This window comes from Sphaerodactylus townsendi, linkage group LG07 (assembly GCF_021028975.2).
Source record: "Sphaerodactylus townsendi isolate TG3544 linkage group LG07, MPM_Stown_v2.3, whole genome shotgun sequence".
In the NCBI taxonomy this organism is placed as follows: Eukaryota; Metazoa; Chordata; class Lepidosauria; order Squamata; family Sphaerodactylidae; genus Sphaerodactylus; species Sphaerodactylus townsendi.
Genome location: NC_059431.1, coordinates 103,410,415 through 103,428,485, shown reverse-complemented (window position 1 = coordinate 103,428,485; position 18,071 = coordinate 103,410,415).

Below are 18,071 nucleotides of genomic sequence, written 5' to 3'. Positions count from 1 at the left end.
AATGTAATCATGGAACGCACTGAAATTTTTTTCTTCTGAAGTTCTGACTGTAGCCACTAGGGATGCAAAGAAGGTAAAGTTCTGCTGACTTGGCCTTTCTGCAAAGGTTACTATGAGGGAGGGAAACCCTTCTGCAATGACTATCCCACCTGTGGCTAACAAACGCAATGTCCACTTTTTTCTCCTTTATAAATAAATATATAATAAACGCCAACTAATATTGTTGGAAAATAAAAAAATCTCCAGACAAATTATTGGTCTAGTGAAGTCAAACTTTATATTTGCAAACACAGAGTTTGGAGGGGATATACAGATGGAGTTAGACAGTCTGGTGACAGAATAAGAGTGAACAAATAATTCAGCCAGTTGCAAGAAACAACTGACCATCTGCTTCATTTGGCATTTTCCCCATCGATGAACGGCTCCGGGCAGTGCTTTTCCAGTTCAGGACAGCCAGCAAGGTCAGCAGCCTGCCAGCATCGCAAGCCACGGGGTACTGTCATTTTGCCATTTTCACTTAAACACCGTTTTGTGACACGTGGAGCGCTCAGTGAGAGAACAATAATTCCCTTTCTGGAATGGAAATGCAGCAATTACCTTGGGAGTACAAGATCTCCTGGGGCACAGGCTGAGAATACAGAATTGTGACAACAGCACAAACTTTTCCCTTTAAATTGTATTCGAAGGACTTCCATTGGCTGACACAGCAAAGCAGGATCTTTGTTTGCCGCCTCCGGATGAAGAAATACCTGGAGATTGTGGGGATGGAGCCTGGGGAAGGGTGGATTTAGGATGGGGAGGGAGATCAGCAGGGTACAATGTGGTGTCTTCCTTCCAAAGCAGCTGTTCTCTTCAGGGAAACTTATATCTGTTGTCTGGAGATCAATTGCAATAGCAGGAAATCTCCAGGGCCCACCTGGAGGCTGGCAACTTGGTTAGATTAGCCCAGAGGTGGGATCCAGCAGGTTCTCACAGGTTCCCAAGAGTAGGTTACTAATTATTTGTGTGTGCTGAAAGGGGGTTACTAATTGGTGATTTTGCCACGTGATTTTTGCCTTAGTTACGCCCCTCCTCTCAGCAGTAGCGCGCAGAACTTGAAGCAGTCTAGCAGGAGGTGCACTGGCGTGCGTGGCAGCCTGCGCCTGCGTGCATTCATTTCCCGCCCAAGGACCGGCGCAGCGGCTGCATCCTTGCCACAGCCCCACCCAGGAATGCCCTGCCCCCAGAATGCCCGACCACGCCCCCGTCATGCCCCACCCAGCCCCATTGGCGCTACACCACAGTTTGAATTCCACCACCATGGGAACCTGTTACTAAAATTTTTGGATCCCACCACTGGGTTAGCCAACAGATGTGACTCCTTTTTGAGGCAGTGTATATTTAAAAACAGATAGGCATGAAAGTGGAGAAACCAGATACCAGAAAGATCAAGGAGGAATGCTGGGATCTTCCAAAATTTAATGGAAACCTGAAGAACAATTCCAATTAATTATGCACCAAATAGACTGCTGTATACTAAAAGCTTTTGCTTTCCACAGCTTAACCCCCCCCCCCAAAAAAAACCCCTAGAGGTAGGGCTCATTAAAGCTGGCTCAGGCAAATGAAATTTGGATAACAGACCAATATATAGCAATCAATGTGCCTAAATGCATGGTATGGATATTCTGGTTTATTTTTGAGACCATTTTGAACTACTGAAACCAAGACAGAAAATATTCTAGATGTGCTTGCATTCTGACTGCTGTACATTATATCTAACTTCCTTCAATGTTTCCCCAAATGGGTTGAGAACATATTTGAAATAAAGGTTGCTAAACCGAGGCCCAGAATTCTCTTGGAATTATAGCTGATCACCAGACTATAAAGTTCATTTCCCTGGGCGGAAATGAGAGCTTCAGAAAATGGACTCTTATGGGCATCACCTCCTGGCTGAGTTTCTCCTCACCCTCACTAAGGTTTTGGCAGACAAACTCCTGCCCATGGTCCATGTTCCTCATGCTTGTTCAGTTCAGCAGTGGTGGGGAAATGGGGGGGGGGGTGGCACAAACAATATTACTATGACAGTGACGCTCTAGCAATGCCCCCATCTCTGTAGTATTTCCATAGAGATTGGGATATATACCTAGTGTATCACTCAGTGTAATGACATCACCTCGCAAAAGCTTGGCAACCCTGCCCAAAATCCTAGGCATTTCCCAAGCCAGCAATGCCATACACTCCACCTTCCAAAGCAACCATTTTCTCCAGTTGCTCTCAGTCACCTGGAGATCAATTGTAGACCCAGGAGATCTCCAGCTACCACCTGGAAATTGGGAACCGAACTCTGGGGAGACACGTATAAATGTTGCTTGGGCTTGAGAAAGCCCCCCCTCCCTCTATTTTGGAAACCAACAGGACACATCTCTTCTAGAGGAACGGACTAATTTTCAATGGAAACATAAGAACGTATGAATGAGCCTGCTGGATCAGACCAGAGTCCATCTAGTCCAGCACTCTGCTACTTGCAGTGGCCCACCAGGTGCCTTTGGGAGCTCACATGTAGGATGTGAAAGCAATGGCCTTCTGCTGCTGCTGCTCCCGACCACCTGGTCTGCTAAGGCATTTGCAATCTGAGATCAAGGAGGATCAAGATTGGTAGCCATAGAACGACTTCTCCTCCATAAATCTGTCCAAGCCCTTTTTAAAGCTATAAAACAGCCATGTAAGATTGATTTGTAATTTAGAATCGGATTTAGCATAGCATTGTGGGCTGCCGCAGGAGCCGGGAGACCAGGAAAGCCGTATTCGACACAGAAGCCCTTGCTCCTTTGCAAATCCAACCCTAAGGTTTCAAACAGTAGCCTTTCTGGGCTGGAGAGAGGGAGTGACAAACAAATTGAATCTTAGCCATGCTGCACATGTCCATGCAAAGGAAAAGATGGGGTTCCAATTTGTTTCCCCCTGTCATTCAAATCACAAGCGCTGATCCTGCCATTCAAATCACAAGTGCTGGTGAAGGAGTTTGATTGGCACTTGATCTATACCCTTCCACCCAAAGAACTTGGGACTTCTTAGTCATTACAAGTGTCCACTAGTTTAGCCAAATTAGGGAAATTGCCAGAGACTGCAAAAGTGAATGGCTTTCAAACTACTCTTGATTACATTTCAGTTTTATATAATTACATCTCATCTTTTATTTTCTGTATTCCACAGCCCTTTGACCCTGCTGTTTATTTTGTTCCTCGTCACTCATACACTGATGAAGCAGACTTGAGTCGGTGAAGGTTTATGCTAGAAAAACATTTCGGAAGCCTTTGAGGGGCCACCCAACTCTCGTGTTTGTTGCAACCAATTAACACTGCAAACCCAACGGAATCGTAATGAGACTGCGGCTGCTGGATAGTCATTCTGTTTAGCATATTTCCGATTCAGCATTTCTCCCCAGTGGGGGTCCAAAGTGACTTCGAAATAAAGATCAATCCAATTTAAATGAATTCAAAGGAGCAATACACAGGATTAATACATTTTTTAAAAAAGCAAAACCCAAAAGTTGTACAAGACAACCTGGGCTGATGTCAACCAATTTAATCTATTCAGGCTGTAAACTCCAAGTCATAGCTAAGAGGCAAGGGCCAAAAGCATCCCCAGACAAGCCCCAACTTTAATACCTGCAGTTGGACAGTGGGAAAAACACTTAGCCTGGATCTTACAGGCCAGCAGCCATTTCTCCCACAATTCTTTGTCTTGCTGAAAGTTACTTTGGTAACTGCTCAGAATGACCAATCCATACTGGTTTAAAGTGGATTAATTGTTGGGAAATGGGCTCCCAAGAACTCTGCCAAGAATGCAGAGGAGTATCTAGGGAAAATTTAGCCCGGTGTAAAATCTGAGTTTCCTGCCCAGTATGGGCGGCTTGAAGTCAATGTTTCAGCCCAGGGGAGAGGAGGGGTGTGGGAGCGATTTTATGCCCCCCATGTGACTAAATGGCCACAGTCCGGGGACATTTGACCCTATATGTCCCCCTGGGCAGTACGCCCCTGCAAAAATGCAAGAGCAGACAGCTTGTACAAGTTGACCCTACTCAGAGAAGGGACCTGGGGTATGTCTGTCCATCTGTTTTTATATTACCCTTCCTCCGAGTCCAAGGCAGCATAAATAGTTCTTCATCAGGAATTTTATCATCACAACAATCCTGTGAAGTAGGTCAGTCCAGGAGAGTGACTGGCTTACCCAGGCTGCTTCTAGTTGGGTTGCAACCTCTCCTTCCAGTGATGGCAGTCAGTCATAGCAAAGGCTGTGGGGATGGAGAGAAACCCATCCATATGCCCTGTTCCCATGCAGATCACCCTTCGACTGTCCCCACCCCTGCTCGTCCTCGCCAAGCCTGTACAATGCACAGAGTTGTCAGCCTCCAAGTTGGGCTGGAAGATGGCTGGAATATGAGATGCCCATTCCAGGTTGGGGAACTCCTGGAGATGTTGGAGGATGGAACTTGGGGAGGGAGGGGCTTAATGAGGGGGTGGGGAGACCTCAGTAAGATACAATGGCATCAAGTCCAACCTCCAAAGTAGCCATTTCCTCTAGGGCAGTGGTGGCGAACCTTTGGCACTCCAGTTGTTATGGACTACAATTCCCATCAGCCCCTGCCAGCATGGCCAATAGTCCATAACATCTGGAGTGCCAAAGGTTCGCCACCACAGCTCTAGGGGAACTGATCTCTGTAGTCTGGAAATCAGTTGGAAGTCCTGGAGCTCTCCAGCCCCTATCTGGAGAGTGGCAACCATATCCAGAATTACAGTCCTGTCCAGTCAAGAAAATGGCTGTTTTAGAGGGTGGCGTCTATGGCATTATACCTCGCTGAGGTATTTCCCAAATGTTGCCCTTCCTAGCTCCGCTCCCAGATCTCCAGGGATGACCTGGCCACCTGACACAGATTCCCCTTGCCTGCAATCCCTTTTTTTGTTTGCTTGTTTCTGTACTGAACAGAACAGCTCCAACTTCCTTCAATATTCTTTTTTGTTGTTCTCACTCACTGCACTGCAGTTTTCCATTACAAATGCATCTCTCTACCTCCTCAGCACAAAAGAAATCCAGTCTCCTTTGGGCTGCATTTCATTTGCACAGCAATATTTTAGGGAAATACAGGGAGGGATGCTGCTATAATGATGCTTCTATCTGTCTAATACATTATACTAACTTTCTGACAAGAAGCTCATGGTAAATACACAGTTCTTCCTTTCTCATTTTATCTCCACAGAAATCCTGTGAGGCTGAGAGGATACCATTATGTAACCTACTCATCCTTGGCTACATCAAGCTCCATAGATGGGCTATATCAATCTCCTCCCTCTGGGGGAGGGTGATCTAAAAATCTAAATGAAATGAAATAAAATAAAATGGGACACCTAGGAACATTTAAAATAAACACAGCACCCCGTGGCTTGTCAAACAAATATGAAATTGCTTCAACAAATTAACAAAAGTTTTTTTCTCACCATCTAAGCTTTCTATATAGTCACTATAGTAAAGTATACTTATGTACAAGACTAAAGACAAAATTGTCAAAGAAAAGTAAAGCTCAAATAAGAACCTCTCCTCTTCTTTTCTATCTCCTCTCTCTCTAATACTTAATACTTTATTTTTTATTGTTTATTGTTATGCTAACAAATAAGGTATAGACCAACAAGGGAACAAAAATATTACTTTGTTAAGGATTAGAAGATAAAATGTTCATAAGGAAGTATGAATTATAATTAACAAATTTCAATGCCATAGATAATGACACTTTTTTTCTATACGTTCCCAAAGTCTAATATTTTTGTATGCTTTGTTCTATTACTTGTTTTACATTGAAACTTAAATAAACTATTTTTTAAAAAACAAATTAGCAAAACTTGAATTTAAATGAAACAATTTTCTATCAGAGATAAATAATAGTGAATACATACATACATATGTGTGTGTGTGTATGTATATGTATATATACATATAGCATGACTCACTTATAAAAAATCTTCAGTCCCTTTCAAGAAAAGCACTCCAAACAGTAGCAATTACTAACAGTGCCTAGTAAATAAAGAAAAGCAAGAAAGTTCAAACAATAATGCAAGGCTTCTTTATTCCATCTGTTCTTCTGCATAGGGTATAGCTGCTGAAGGTCTTTCTTCAACTTGGGCCTGTAAAAAATAGGCAATTCTAATATATTTTTCTCTCCTATTGGGCCCACCACATAACTGTAAAAAAATAAGCAATTCCCTCAATTGACTATGGGCCTTCCTTCTCCTGTTGCAGGCCTGATCAACTGAGGAGGACGGGGCTCTTGCAGTTGGTAATATGTAAGCGAGCTTACCAACTGCGCATGATCATTGTCCCCTGGGCCCTAAGAGACAACCCAAAACACAAATACTAAAATGGCATGGGTTACAATCATCCCAACTTCATACCAGAGGTGGGATCCAGCAGGTTCTCACAGGTTCCCGAGATTAGGTTACTAATTATTTGTGTGTGCCGAGAGGGGGTTACTAATTGGTGATTTTGCCACGTGATTTTTGCCTTAGTTACGCCCCTCCTCTCAGCAGTAGCGTGCAGAACTTGAAGCAGTCTAGCAGGAGGTGCACCGGCGTGCGTGGCAGCCTGCGTACGTTCGTTTCCTGCCTAAGGACCGGTGCAGCGGCTGCGTCCTTGCCACAGCCCCCCTGGAATGCCCTGCCCCCGTCGTGCCTGGCCACGCCCCCGTCGTGCCCTGCCCAGCCCCATTGGTGCTACGCCACAGTTTGAATCCCACCACCATGGGAACCTGTTACTAAAATTTCTGGATCCCACCACTGCTTCATACCCACCAAGATTGGTGAGCATGCTGATTGTAACTAATTCACGGTGCTAGCAGTTGTGTCACCGACATCTCCAGTTTAGAACCTCCAGTGTTACAGGAGGAAAAAAAACACTTCCAAGCAATCGCTCTTGCTGTTTGGCCATCACCAGCTTCCTTAGCGTCAGACTGATTCTACCTTCTCAAAGTAGCACAGTCATTATATAAAGTGCTCCAGTGACAGCATTTTCTTTCAACACAGTATTGCTCTTGCAGCACAACCGAAGGCCATTATGGATGATAGCTACACTCTTCAACCTGCTGGGAAGTTGTGTACCCTTGAGAACTCCCAGAGATAGCGTTTACATTGCGCTGAAATTAAGGTACTTACATTCATCATCTATCAACCAGAGCACTTACATTACACTTGACACCAACCGAATTAGTTTCTAAAGCATAGCTAATTGTGTTTACTGTACACAAGATTTTAATGATGCTCAGATCAGCTTCAGTCCTCAAACGCCAAGATGAGGTTGGACATCAAAAAAACAAGTTAACCCATTGTTTCCTCATTTCGTGTTTCGTCAACACAACTCAAGAGTGCTGAACGCCAAGAGGATACGATCAGGAATATTTTTCTTAATTGCCTCTGTATTTTCTGAAGCATTATATAAGCCCAGCTATAGCAAACTGTCAACATGTTATTGTAGGGGAACATCTAGAGCAGGGGTAGGGAACCTGCGGCTCTCCAGATGTTCAGGAACTACAATTCCCATCAGCCCCTTCCTGCATGGCCAATTGGCCATGCAGGAAGGGGCTGATGGGAATTGTAGTTCCTGAACATCTGGAGAGCCGCAGGTTCCCTACCCCTGATCTAGAGGCACCTGGGCCAAATCCAGGCCTCTGAAGGATGTTCACTGCCGTCCTCCCCACCAGTCACAAAACCAAAGTAAAAAGTACAGGCAATAGTATTTATGGCTGTAAAACTTCCTGACAGGAAGGTGAGGGATTATAGGCTGAGATGGTGGCTCACCATCTTGTTTTCCAAACAAAAGTAGTAGTGGCTCACTACTCTTGTTTTCCAAACCAAACATCTCACAACAACATTGCTAACCAGGGTGCTATACTAGGGATAAGGCCTGCACTCTTTCATTCATGTTTCAGCCGATTAAAATCCTTTTGATAGATTAAAAAAACCCTGCTGTCCCGTTAGTTGTGGGCACCTTGTAAAGATTCTTTACGATCTAAACTGGGCCTGGGAACAGAATTATCAGCACAGAACTCATGAACCACGTTGGATCAAAAGTCCTCGAGGGGGACCTAGGAAGGATGCAAGCATAATGTAGCACACACAGATAGGCCCTAAGAAAGGTGAGGTTACAAACAGATTCACTAGATGTGACAACTTTTGCAGAGGAACTAAGTTCCACATGGGTGCACATTCTGATAATCGTTTGGTCTGATAACTCATCAAATGAAGCTAATTCCAGGAGACCATCTTCTGATAGCTGGGAAGCACTGAAATTGAAAATGGACAGCAGAAGAAGAAGAAGAAGAGTTTGGATTTATATCCCCCCTTTCTCTCCTGCAGGAGACTCAAAGGGGCTTACAATCTCCTTGCCCTTCCCCCCCTCACAACAAACACCCTGTGAGGTAGGTGGGGCTGAGGGAGCTCCGAGAAGCTGTGACTAGCCCAAGGTCACCCAGCTGGCGTGTGTGGGAGTGTACAGGCTAATCTGAATTCCCCAGATAAGCCTCCACAGCTCAGGCGGCAGAGCTGGGAATCAAACCCGGTTCCTCCAGATTAGATACACGAGCTCTTAACCTACTACGCCACTGCTGCTCCTCCAGAGATTCAATAGAAAGAAGCTGACACGTTGAAAAGGTGTGAGTTTTCCAGTTGGGATCCTAGAGGCTGGGAGTAGCGAGCTGCACCCTGGTGAAGGAATTCCTCTTTGCCACTGAGTGTAAATAAAGCACATATTACAAACAGAATATACTTTCCCAATCCACTTGGAACACTACTTAATGTTGCCTTTCAAACGTACAGAATGCAAAAAGCATGGCACTTGTAACAATACCCGAGTGAGTCACGGCTGGTTGGCATCTTCTCCAGCTCCAGGCATACGGCCAGGCAAAAAAGATCAAAGAATTGGAGGGCTCACATTCCCTGGAGGAAGAGCTGAAGCTTTGAGGGCGTTTTAATCTACAACAGGGACACACACACACACGGAGATACGCAGGTGATGCTTATCAAATTATGAAATGGTATAGCAATTTCTTTCACCCATTCACAGATTATCTCCTATCGTCCTGGGGGGCATACTTCTGGTCAGGCGAAGAGGCACAGTCTGAATTTCTGTGCTTCCCAGGTGCACACGAGCCCGATTCATGTCAAGATGATGATGCAGAGGAAGATGAGGCTCCAGATCTTCTGCTTCATGCCAGTTTCCTAACCTGAAATGATCGAGTGGACTTGCAGTACACCCACTACACATCATGTTCTGACAGGCAAACAGTGCCACCCTCGGGGTAGTATCATGTCAGGAAAATGGCACAGATCTAGGTGCCTGGCCTCTCCTCACACAGTCTGGGGCTGATCTACAGTAAGCGCCAGGGCACCTGGAAAGCACAGAACATCTGAACACACTTCTCCACTGAAACTGGGGCAAAATACATACCCCAAACCCACAAAATAAAGCATCTCCTGGTAACATACAATTAACTTATCTATAAGCTGTGGAGCTCCCTACCACAAATATAGATGGCCAATATGCCCTTTAAGGAAGGCTTAACTTGCATGAATCCTATTAACTGGGAACAACAAATGAGAGACAGCATGATATAATGGTTAGAGTGCCAGACAAAAGATCTGGGGGTATCTAGGTTCAAATCCCCCTTCTGCCACACAAGCTAGCTAGTTGATATTTGCACAGTCACTTTCTCCAAGCCTAACATACCTCACAGGTCACTCTTATGAGGATGAAAAGTGAAAAGGTGAGAATGATGTTGTAAGCTGCTTTAGCCACATTTGGGAGACAAGCAGAGTATAAATGTCCAAAGAATTGAGCGGAACTTCCATGTAGGCAGGCAGCACATCAGGGGAACAAAAAAGTGTGTGTGTGGGGGGGGGAGGGGCTGCTGCTTAAGAGTTACCTAAATGCATCCAGTTGGTCTCTCTGGAAAGAAGATGCTGAATTTTTAGACTGATGAAGATGGGCTCTTCTCTCATATTTTTACTTCTTGTTCTGCCTTTGGTTGCTAAGGTCAGTTTTGAAGCCAAGAACCACAAATTCTCCCTCACAACCATTCAAGAGAAACAGAGATTCGCAGATGGAAACAGGACTCAGTGACAAGATAGCCAAGGTCAAATATTCCATTTAGTTGCCACCAGAAAGGATGCCAACATCACTTAGCGTTGCAGAAATTCACAGCGAACTTGACAGGATCCAACTAATGGCATTAAGATTAGAAATTAGGCTGGGTATTAGAAGCACGTTAAACCAGGGACAAATGAACTGGGAAAAGGGGGAAAAAATAGGCAGAATGGAAATGCTGGCGTTGAATGTCATTAGTCTAATGGACATGCAACATTTTGGCAGGATATTGCATTTCACACTGATGCATGCTCAATGTAATTAGCAAGAATACAGGAAATGAAAGCCACGTGCCCAAAGTGTAAGAGTAATTGTACTGGATCTGAGTGGTTGGGCTGATCAGTCTAGTCCAGCATCTTGTTTCATACAGCAACCTATCTTTTGATGCCCCCAGAAAGGTTATAAACAGAGCTCAGAAGCCAAATCTTCCTCTGGTTATTGGTTCCCACCTGTGGGGTATTTATTGCCTCTTAACATGGAGATTCAATTTAGTCGTTACGGCTACTGATGGACCTATTTGACATGAATTTTTAACCCCCTTTTGTAGTCGACATAGCCATCACCACTTCCGCTTCCAATCATTCTTTAAGTGAATAATTACTGCCTACGCACATGGCCATCAACTGTATCCACAAAAGGACAGAGATCCTTTAGAACAGGCGCCTAAAATACCTTCAGTTTGTGTTTACCTTTTCTCAGTAAGTAAGCAGTTGAGATCATGGGTCAACGGTGAATTGGCTTCCATCTGGCCAAGTTGGTTGTGGCTCAGTTAACACTTATGCCACAATAAATGCATTATTTTTTCACAGGAACTACAAAACCCTTTGCTAACTTGGTTGACTGATCGTAGTTTTTGTTTGCGGTTGAGACACAGCTGACTTAGGGTGATCCTGGAGAGTTTCCAAGGCAAGAGTCGTGCAGAGGTGGTTTGCCATTGCTTGCCTCCATGACATGACTCGAGCATTTCTTGAAGGTTTCCTAACCAAATGCTTCAAGGGTCATCAAGGCTACCCAACTACAAAATTTCCACCAAGAGGAGTTGGATAAAGAGGAATGAAGCAAGTTAATATTGTCGAAGGCTTTCACGGCCGGATTCAACTGGTTGTTGTAGGTTTTCCAGACTGTGCGGCTGTTTTCCAGACTGTGTGGTCTGGTAGGTCTTGTTCCTAACGTTTCACCTGATTTGCATTCACCAATACTGCTGCTGTTGCAGGGAATGCAAACGTGACTACAAATGTAAATGCACCCGCAATACAATGCACTCAACCACACCTTTGCATAGCAAGTTCTACCCAAACACTTACTGATTGGTTCCCCACCCTGGGACATGGACAATATATACGCCACTAAACATTCTCTTCTCACTACACACAGTGTGTAACAGACCTCTCTCTGTGATACACCTCTGAAGATGCCAGCCACAGATGCAGGCAAAATGTTAGGAACAAGACCTACCAAACCACAGCCACACAGCCTAGAAAACCCACAACAAGTTAATATTGCCATGTATCCCATCTGAGACTAGTGGAACATCCTGCAGTTTAAGAAGCATTCAGTTTAAGAAGCCAGCTGGAGGATGCCGTCAAACTTTGCTTGGTGGAATGGAAGAACACACAATTCAATAAACATTGGTCAGGCCTCTCAGAAACTGATGACTCTCAGAGGCTCTTTGAGCTATTTCCTTCAGGCGAAATGAAAAGAAATATTGATCAACTTCCCAGCCCATGGAGGTCAATAACGCCAGCAATTCCTTTTAGATATTCCTTGTATTCATCAAGTTTATCTTCATGTCGTGCTTGTTACGTTCCAGAAACATCTTGAGTTGGGGCGGGGGGGGGGGGGGACTACTGTGGAAACAGAATTAGATGGACTCTTGGTTTATCTACCAGGTTAGGAGTTTCCTCAAAAATGATGTTCCTCAATTGGCCCTGTAGGGAGGGGCCACGGCTGAGTGGTAGAGTGTATCTGCTCACCACGCAGAAGGTTCCTGGTTCAGTCTCCTCCAGAAAGGATCAGGTTTTAAGTGATGTGAAAGACCTCTACCAGAGATGTTGGAGAACTTACACCAGTCTGAGTAGACTACACTGACTGTGATGAACCAACAGTCTGATTCAGAATAAGGCAACATTATGCACTTAGGAGACACTTCATAACTGATTTTAGAAAAAAACAACCCGAGTATAACAAAGAGCGGCCCTGAATCACCAGGGCCCGCCATTGCTGCCTGGAAAGGGTACTGCAAAGAGGCCCCAGCCATGCCTGCCCTTAAAAGGGCAGAAGGCAGTTGGCAGCCATGCCCATTATGGGCAGCAACATCATAACACCGGCGTGGTGTTATGACGTATGCAGGAGGGGCGGGCAGGAGCCTTATAAGGCTTCGACCAGCCCTTGGCCCCTCCTTCCTCAGCAGAGCCGCGCAAGTTTGGACAAGCTGGGTAAGACTTTGGGTCCTTCTCCCATCCACGGCTATGTGGTGTAGCCTGACCCTGGGTTTCACTGGGCCTTCCCGGGCGGGGATGGATAGAGGCAGCTGAGACCTTCAGGGTTCTGAAATATCACAGGGCAAAAAGTTCACTCAGCAAAAATATAACAGTTGTTGCCAGACTCCAAGGACCCAAGAATCATCTATTTGCAATAACAAATAAGGGAAGCTATGTTTGGATTTTGTTTAATCATGGAATCATGATCATTTCAAAGCAAAATACTTTGATTCATTGTTCATGTGCCAGACATTCTAATGGATTATCCATAATGGTTTACAAGGTGCAACCTTAGACAATATTAACTTATATACATACACGTTTGTACATTTTTTTTTTGCTCGGCTATTACCAAAATTACTCAGTACAGAAGCAATTTTTCCAATGGAGACAAAAAATATTTGGGTTTTCCCTTTGTCCATCCAGTCGCCAGAAACCCCATAAAACACATACAGACGTGTTCATGTGAAATCATGGAGTGATAAAATCCTCATGAGATATTCTTCAAGTCCAGAAGGTATGATACAATACATTCACCAATGACATAAATTTCTGAGTGTCCACAATGCCTCTAAATCCTTCTCGATTTTTTTTCATCAACAGCTTAAATAAATGCATCATTCCTAAGAACGGCAATAAGAATTTTGAAATTTTTATTCTGAAACGCTGCGTGTGAAAGCCACATAGAAATAAATATACCCACAAGACAGCCACAGTCATCCAGAAAGAAGACCCCCCCCTCCAATTTAGAATAATTTTTATTGCTTTAATACATTCAGTATTTTTTTTAAATGCTTTTCCTTGTTCAATCTGAAATCTGTGAGATGCTGGCTATCGTATCCCTGTCGTGAAGAACGCACTTGCCAGCTGTAAACATAAGAGCCATACACATAGGAAGTAAATTTGTGCTGATAATGGAGTTAAAAGTTACTATCAACGTTCCGGTTCTTGACATTGCTTTGAAGTTGACCTTCGTGGTCCAAGAATGGTGTCTAGTTTACCAGGCTACCCAGGCTGATGTACTTAGAGCCCTTGTCAGGTCCAGGAGGGAACAGCAACATTACCTTCTGGGACTGGCTGGCAGTAGACAGCCTCTGGGATTGGCAAGGGCCTAGGCTAACTGTAAATACTAGGAATTTTGCATGCTGCACTCAGAACTCCACAGAGATCACCAGAGATCCAGACCCAATTCCCAGGACAGGCTATCTATGGCAGTGATGGTGAATCTTTTAGAGACTAAGTACGAGGGGCGAAGCAAAAGGAAACTGCATCTGGGGCACACAAGCGCCCTGTATCCCTGCCTTGCCCCTGCGTCCCTGGAACACCCCCAGAATGCCCTGAAACACCCCCACGACCCTGGATGCCCTCTCCATGCCCCCATAGGGGCACGCATCCAATGCATCTCGCCCCCTTTGCCCCCTTGGCACTATGCCACTGCCAAGTGCCCAAACTGGGGTGAATGGTGCGTGTGCCCACAAAGAGGGCTCTGAGTGCCACCTCTGCCATAGGTTCGGCACCACTGATCTATGGCATCAGTCCAACCCTGGGCCATTGTTCATTTGCACACATTTGTGTCAGTAAACTTTGAGCCAAAGAACTAGTGAAGATGATTGAAAGTAAACTGAGCAGCAGCATCCTGGCTTAAGTAACATAATCTATGCCCACCAATCGTTTCAGAGTTCCCTCCATGGGATGAATTGGGAATCCATCTATAGCAGTGGTTCCCACTATAGCCCATTTCCCTAAAATTGTACCCTTCATATTAGCAAACCCATTATGTCATCCTTTTCTCGTGCTCCCAAACCCTCTGGCGCTGACCCCCAGAGGGACGCGTGCCCCATGTGAGGAACAACTGACCTATAAGGACAGCAGTATTACTTTTCAACGGAAGGATCTCAGAGTAGTTTTGTTGTGTCAATTAATCCACTGAACAATAATATTTTCTTTTCAAACCACCAGCCAATAGTGAAGCGTTCCATAAAGCAAGTCAACTATCAAGAAGGGGACTTCGATAACCAGATATAAAGCTAGGAAGCAACTATTAGAAGGTCATTCTTATTATGGGCTCCATGATAAAGATACCTTTGATGTGATACAACCATTGAAATTGAAAGAAAATGCAAACATTGACAAAACGGTTTGACCATGGATATGTTTTCCAGTTCTTTCAATAGTTGATATTGTTTCTCTGCCCCTCTAAGTACTGATTGCCCAGCGCTCTCAACTTTACAACCAACAACTAGAAAAATTCTTGCACATCTGAGCTTGCTTTGCTATTTTAGGCCAGTTGTGTTCTTTTAGCTATGGCCATACGAACAAGCATGGAGGGCACTGATGTGTCCATCATGACATACAACAAGCATGAAGGACACTGCGGTCTCCACATCCCCACGCAAGTCACAAGGCAAGCCATATTCTTGGGGGCAAAATCAGGAATACTTAATAACCACTTCTAAAAAACATGGCAGGCAAGAGACCATTGACTTGTTTTCAGTCAAAACACAACATGAGTGAAGTTCAGATGGGCATCTCTTAATGACAATCAATATAAGCTAACTTCCAAGAGCACAGCGCTAGCATCTATGAACACAGATGAAGATCTTAATTTTCCAAATTTTGGTTCAACAGAGTTTTAAACGAAGTAGAAGAGAAAGAAGAGGAAAAGGAAGAGTTTGGATTAATACCCCATCTTTCTCTCTTGGAAGGAGACTCAAGGTGGATTACAGACTCCTTTCTCTTTCTCTCCCCACAACAGACTCCTTGTGAGGTAAGTAGGGCTGAGAGAGTTCTGAAGAACTGTGACTGGCCCAAGATCACCCAGGTGGCTTCATGTATAGGAGCAGAAAAACAAATCCAGTTCACCAGATAAGAGTCCACCGCTCATATGGAGTGGGAAATCAAACCCAGTTCTCCAGATTAGAGTCCACCACTCTTAACCACTAACCCATGCTGGCTATACATAGGAACAAATCATATATCCCTTTCATGCTACCAGGATTCTTTGCAAGTCATCCTTGAAATCAATGCCCTCAGATTTCATACAGGTGTCCACTGGTATATGGAACAGCAAAATCATTTAGAATGTAGCCAAAGCTGCCATTCACTAGTTTAGAAGAAATTAGTATGTTCAATGCTTTCTTTTTTATCCTTTGTTGCATGGAACACCAACAGAAAATGATAGAGTGATCCATAATATCAGAGCAATGATTCTGTAATCATTAGATCAATGGTTAAAACAAATTAAGGGATATGCTGAATCTGCGGTGTCCAAAACAATGGGCATATTATATATTACAAAGATAATCTGAACCACTGAGTTTTCCTTGGGGTTGAAATGAGGTGTTGTTGCTTATTGTAGTCAATGTATCAGCTTAGGCTCACAAAACAGTGAAACCATTTATTGCTGAAGGACATAATAGAATAGTTTATGTCCTATAATGAGCAAGAGGTTAGGCTAGACCAGGGGTAGGGAACCTGCGGCTCTCCAGATGTTCAGGAACTACAATTCCCATCAGCCTCTGTCAGCATGGCCAATTGGCCATGCTAGTAGGGGCTGATGGGAATTGTAGTTCCTGAACATCTGGAGAGCCGCAGGTTCCCTACCCCCGGGCTAGACGGCTTCTAAGACTTCTTCCAAATCTATGCCTTCGTGTGCAGTCATTTTACTGATCTGTATGTTTATACCATTCGTAATAGAATGTTGGTGATTGTTATTGCCCTCTAATAGCAATGGCAAACCGCCCCATCAACAAGTCTGCCAAGCAAATGTTGTGATGTCTCCCCATGGGTTGCTAATGACCCGATGTTGAACAGGAGACTACCTGAACCTTTCAATATGGAGTGTAGAAAATGGTTTCTTAAATTCTGTCAAAATTCTTAAGGAATTTTTGAGAAGATAAATCTTTATTGAGAGTGAGGACAAGTCAGTAGTCCTCATGTTTGCCTCGAACGTCTTGAAAATAAGTACAGTGGAACCTCGGTTTCCCACACACACCAGCTGGGTGACCTTGGGCTAGTCACAGCTTCTCGGAGCTCTCTCAGCCCCACCTACCTCACAGGGTGTTTGTTGTGAGGGGGGAAGGAGTTTGTAAGCCCCTTTGAGTCTCCTGCGGGAGAGAAAGGGGGGGTATAAATCCAAACTCTTCTTCTTCTTCTTCTTCTTCTTAGCACAGCTCAGCTTAAGTCTGCAGTACAGCTCCCTGACTCATGTGAAGACTCTCATCTGCAGATAGGACTTTTCTTTAATGAACAGCGTTTTCTTGTTCCTTCTTCCCTTTTCTGGTCTTCTTTTGCTCAGCATCTAAGCTGAGGAAAATTTTCGGGAAACATTTCAATTTATTCCCCAACCTGAGATGTTGCAATTGGTACTGCATTACAGGAGAATTATTATGTTGCTGCTGGTTTTTCCTCTGTCTACACCAGAGATCACTGCAAAAGTTTAATGATAATGTAGTACATGCCTTGGCCAATGTTTCTACTAAAGAAAAAGAAAATGGGTTTCCAACATGCGAATGTAAGAGAGACTTCACACTTGTTACGTTGCTGCTGGATATTCTGTATAATGCTTGTGCATGCCCAGATGGATGGTGATAAATGTCATGGCTATGGAACCCATTGATTAATAGTGGTAAAAATGTAACTACAGACCATACCCTTCAGTATTAGGCTTTATACAGCTTCCAAAATGGCCATTTGCGATTTAAAGAAACTACTCCTTGTTAAAGAAAATTCCAAAATTGTGCCTTGGAAGCTTAAGAACATTGATAATTTCTTAAACGCTTAAGGATAATTAATCTTATAGATAAAGAGAGATTTCTTCAGTGCCAAAGATAAACAGCCTTGTCGTGAGATATTCCTTTTCTCTGGGGAACTACTGACCCAGTTGATCTGGAAGCTGAAGATGGTCCAGAATGCGGCGAACCGGCACCTCACGGGCAGTTTGATATAGGACCATATCTCACCCATGCTGCGCCATCTGCACTGGGTCCCGCTGGAGTTCTGGATCATCTTGAAGGTGTTAGTTTTAACCTTTAAGGCTCTCCGCGGCCTGGGGCCTTCATATCTCAGGGACCGTCTGTCCCCATATGTCCCCGCTCGGCCTCTGTGCTCAGCAGAGGCCAATCTGCTGGTGGTCCCGGGCCCCTCCATGATATGGCTGGTTTCTACCCAGTGCCCTGGCCGCAACCTGGTGGAACACTCTCCTCCCTACCATTGGGCCCTGCGGGACTTAGAGCAGTTCTGCAGGGCCTAAAAGACAGAGTTGTTTCACCAGGCTTTTGGGGAAGTCAGCCATTGAGGGTGCCATCCCCTGCGCTTCATATTCTATTCCTGGAGCACACACTACAGTCCAACCACCCTGGTGTTGTTGTGGGTGTCATTATCTGATTTTAGAGTCAAAGCTGGTGTCATTACCTCATGTTCATTGAT